The sequence below is a fragment of the Eretmochelys imbricata genome, chromosome 6, assembly GCF_965152235.1.
Source record: "Eretmochelys imbricata isolate rEreImb1 chromosome 6, rEreImb1.hap1, whole genome shotgun sequence".
NCBI lineage: Eukaryota > Metazoa > Chordata > Testudines > Cheloniidae > Eretmochelys > Eretmochelys imbricata.
This window is the reverse complement of record NC_135577.1, coordinates 40747549-40752721: the sequence shown is the minus strand read 5'-3', so window position 1 is coordinate 40752721 and position 5173 is coordinate 40747549.

The window sequence follows — 5173 nt, the reverse complement described above, 5'->3', positions numbered from 1 at the left end:
GCAAATTGGATACAATTAACTTAGGCTTGAATAGAGACTGGGAGTGGCTAAGTCATTCTGCAAGGTAACCTATTGCCCCTTGTTTTTTCCTACTGCCCCCCACCCCCATCCTCAGACGTTCTTGTTAAACCCTGGATTTGTGCTGGAAATGGCCCACCTTGATTATCATACACATTGTAAGGAAAGTGATCACTTTAGATAAGCTATTACCAACAGGAGAGTGGGTTTGTGTGTGGGGCGGGGGGGGGGGGGGGAGGGAGAAAACCTGGATTTGTGCTGGAAATGGCCCAACTTGATTATCATACGCATTGTAAGGAGAGTGATCACTTTAGATAAGCTATTACCAGCAGGAGAGTGGGGTGGGGGGAGAGAAAACCTTTTGTAGTGGTAAACACCCATTTTTTCATACTTTGTGTGTATAAAAAGATCTTCTATACTTTCTACAGTATGCATCCGATGAAGTGAGCTGTAGCTCACGAAAGCTTATGCTCAAATAAATTGGTTAGTCTCTAAGGTGCCACAAGTACTCCTTTTCTTTTTGTGAATACTGTTACTCTGAAACCGTTCACTGAGGTTGTAACACCTCCAGAGAGCTACCACCACCTGGAAAGGCTCACATATACTGGTTCAAACTAGATTTTCAAGGAACCAACAAAAAAAGCAAGGACTTCTGTTAAATAGCCTGAGTTTAAACTGACTGGGGGCCTTCTCTCTGATCCAGCAAATGGATAGGTCCTCTGGTCAAAGGGGGCCCCCACCCTTAGGGAAGGTTTGAAGGTCTTTGGCCTACTGAATACCAATAAGACTTGGTGCTTGTTCTGAGCTAAAGTTGTGGTGAACTTCTGACCATAAGAAAAACTCCTGTGTGGGGTTTGAAGGACTAATCACCAGCCTGAGACCTTTTTGGAATATAAGAATGGCCATACTGGGTCAGACCAATGGTCCATCTAACCCAGTATCCTTTCTTCTGCAGGGGCTGGTGCCAGATGCTTGAGATGGAATTAACAGAACAGGGCAATTTATTGAGTGATCCATGCCCTGTCCTCCAGTTCCAGCTTCTGGCAGTCAGAGGTTTAGGGACACCCAGAGCATGGGGTTCCATCCCTGACCATCTCAGCTAACAGCCATTGATGGACCTGTCTTCAATGAACTTATGTGTTTCTTTTTTGAACCCATTTATACTTTTGGCTTTCACAACATCCCCTGACAAAAAGTTCCACATGTTGGCTGTGTGAAGAAGTACTTCCCGATGTTTGTTTTAACCTTGCTGCCTATTAATTTCATTGGGTGACCCTGGTTCTTGTGTTTGTGAAGGGATAAATAACACTTCCTTATTCACTTTCTCCACTCCATTCATGGTTTTATAGATCTCTAACATATCCCCCCTTAGTTGTAGCTTTGCTAAACTGAACTGTCCCAGTCTTTTTAATCTCTCTTCAAATAGAAGCTGATCCTGTGACAAAGTTCATCCTCTGCCTTGGTGGATCCTGCGCTTATTGGCGGATTTGCTCGCCTCAGAGTTTCGTGGCAGCCCTCAGTTTGGCTGCTTCTGTTAGAGGCTCAAACCTGCCGTTCACTCAGCTAACCTCATCACTGGCCAGCATGGGGGAAACGTAGAACAATCTCCGCCATCTCTGTTGTCCCACCTAGTGGGTCGGGGACAGGCCAGATCCCTTTCCACATTAGATCTTCCGTTCTGGTGTTGCTCACAGACCAGGTCAACTCCTCCTGTGACCGATCAGGAGTTGGGGGAATGGGGGAACCTGGGCCCGCCCTCTACACTGGGTTCCAGCCCAGGGCCCTGTGGATAGCAACTGTCTACAATGTCTCCTGTATCAGCTGCAGGACAGCTACAACTCCCTGGGCTATTTCCCCATGGCTTCCCCCCCAGCACCTTCTTTATCCTCACTGCAGGATCTTCTTCCTGAAGCCTGATCACACTTGTACTCTCAGTCCTCCAGCAGCCCGCCTTCTCACTCCCTGCTCCTTGCATGCCCTCCACTAACTGATGGGAGGTCCTTTTTAAATCAGGTGTCCTGATTTGTCTGCCTGCCACAATTGATTCTAGTATGTTCTTAATTGGCTCCAATTGTCTTAATTAGCTTGCCTGTCTTAATTGGTTCTAGCAGGTTCCTGATTGATCTAGTGCAGCCCCTGCTGTGGTCACTCAGGGAACAGAAAACTATTCATCCAGTGGCCAGTATATTTGCCTTCTATCAAACTCCTGTACCCCACTGGTCTGGATCTGTCACAATCCATACCCCTAATAATTTTCGATGCCCTTCTCTGTATGTTTTCCATTTTAACTCAAACAACTAGTAATGTTTATTTCTCAAGGTAGATTGAAGCACAAGCAAATATGTTTCTATGCATTCTGCAAAAAAAAATTGTTCTAATGTTTAGAGTGGGGAATGGGAGTCTAGATTCCCAGGCCTTCTCTGCACTACGTATATCTAGTACATGGGAGAATGGGCAACACAAATTGTCACATGCACACACCCTGGGTATGGGCATGGGGAGTTCAAAAATCAGGAGACTCACCTAAAACACACACTATGATCTTGTTTTAAACTGTCATGATTTTGGGGGGGGGTCTGACTCATGATTTTTGATCTCTTGAAGTTGGCAAGACTGAGTTTAGAACCCAGAGGCCCGAATCCTGAGACAGATTAGTGGGAGAGTTTAGAATTTAGAAAAGGAGAGAGTCCAGCTGAAAGTCAAAAAGAGAAAGTGAAAGTCAGTTTTAAGTTTGGTGTTCCTTGTGGGCTGAGGCAGCATTTTCAGGAATCGAGCTGTTTATCAGAAAGTGGTGCCTTGAGTCAATCTTTGAGCCTGCTTGGAAAGAGACAGGCTGGAGTCTGCGAATTCCCCTCAAGGACAGAGGCCCACAAAGGCTTTGCCCAGCCCAAGGTTATGCTTCCTGTGAAGCTTAGGGGGTTGGCTGCATGATCATCAGGGCAATGCAAGGCTAAGTTTGCAAAGTAACCCCCCTTTTTATTAAATAGAAAGAGGGCTTCCTCCGCAATGAATTCATTGTTTCATGGCCTGCAGAACACTAAGCAATTTGCAGGAAGCATTGAAAAGCCAGACATCTCCTGTGACAATCATAGCTCTCTTCTGTATTCCCCTATTAAATACCAGACACTCCTGCACCAATCACATCAAAAACACTGCATTTCTCCAAATCAAAAACCAGATATCCCCCCATGTTAGGGTGGAACCGTCCTGAAATGCAGATTTAAAGTCCCAGTCCCATGCTGACTGGGATTCCCGGATTCCCTGCGGTGCCACTCTGCGCCTGCTTGAGGCTCAGGGACGGCACCAGCTTCTTCCTGGTGGGGGAGGCTGAGGTGTGTCTTAGCCCCGCATCACCATGAGGCCCCACCCCCTGCTCCTTCTCTTCCTGCTGAGGCCTGGCCCCCTGGCCAGGCTGGAAGCCAACCAGAGCCAGGCAGTAGTAAGAGCTGCCCAGGTAGCCCAAGCTACTGTGGGCAGCCTTGGACCCTCCACCTGACGTTTGCTCCCCACAGTGGCCCAAGGGAGGGTCTGGGGCTCCCCACAATGGCCCAAGCTCTCTGGGTGGTTTTTACCAGGGCCCGAGTCTGCCTTCCGGCCTGGCCAGGATGCAGGGCCTTGGAGGGGAGAGGAGGAGCGAGGCTTCGGGGGAAGAGGAGGAGCAGGGGGCAGGGCCAGGGTGCCCCTTTTGCCTTTTGAAAAGGTGGTCACCCTACCACACGTGGTTTCCCTGTTGTAGTCAACGACCTCCCAGTTCCCGGGCACTGGTGTTCAAAGTATGTACCTTGCCTTTAAGAGCAGAGCACATTTTAATGAGAACTGGTTGGAAGCAGTCTAGCGGCAGCTTGATCAGATACACAGCTAGGAGTACATAGCTCTCCTATGTAACTATGTTTTGGCTATAAAAGAGCCTCACTTCTAAGAGTCCAGACTGTGCTTCCTTCTTATGACTCCACAAGACAACACAAGGACCAATACCACATGCCTCCTCACTGCTTGCCTCCTTGCACATAACACCTCACCGCTCTTCTATATTGCCAAAGCATGCAGCATACCACACTCCACCCTCTCCTGGGCATCAGTCAACATTTATGTGCTCTGTGCAGAGACTTGTGCTATGGACACTATTTAATGCAACAGCTGAAGCGTCTGTTGCACTAGGACACCAGGTTCCTGCTTCATTCCTATTTGCTACTTAGCACCTCAGGCTAGATTTTGCGGTTTAGTGCCAGTCCAGTATGCCTTGGTACACAGTGGATGCACACCTGCTACAGGGCCAGGATTTAACTCTCCCTTAAGTTGTATAGTTCATTGATCTGCTGGAGTTGTCTCAGTTTTTCTCAGGAATGTTCACAATACCTCTCTCTGCCGAAGGGATGGCTGAGCTCCATAGTTTTACCCTTTTTTGCATTTAGCGAGTATTCAGGTTTTATGGTTTATTTCTGTTAGAATAAAAATGTCAGGTATGTCTGTGCTGCAGACCTGTTCACTTACAAAGAATGTGCCCAAAAGCCTGGTTCACTGCATGCAGTAGGATGAAGCAGGAGACAGTTTTCTTGATCACAATTTCAAGCCTACCTTTCTGGCCATCATTCTTTCCAAACTGTGGCCAATGGGGGCTGTGGGGGCAGTGCCCGTGGGGGCAGGCAGTGCATGGAGCCTCCCTGTCCGTCCCCCCCTTATGCCTAGGGGCCACAGGGACCTGCCAGCTGCTTCCTGGGAGCTGCCCTAGGTAAGCGCTGCCTGGATCCCACACTCCTCACTCCTTCTTGTACCCCGAACCCCTCTGCCCCAGCCCGGAGCCCCTCCTGTACCCCAAATTCCTCATCCCTGGCCCCACACCAGTGTCCACACCCCATCTGGAGCCCTCACCTCCCCCTCATACACCCTAACCCCCTGCCCCACTCCTGAGCCCCCTCCCACATCTGCACCCCCTCCCGCACTCCAAACCCCTTCGTCCCAGCCTGGAGCTCCCTTCTGCACCCTAAACCCTTCATCCTCAGCCCTACCCCAGAGCCTCCACCCCCAGCTGGAGCCCTCATGCCCTCCTGCATTCCAACCTGCTGCCCCATCCCTGAGCCCCCTCCCATACTCCAAACTCCTCATCCCCGTCCCCGTCCCATAGCCCTCACCTCCTCCCGCATCCCAATCCCCTGCC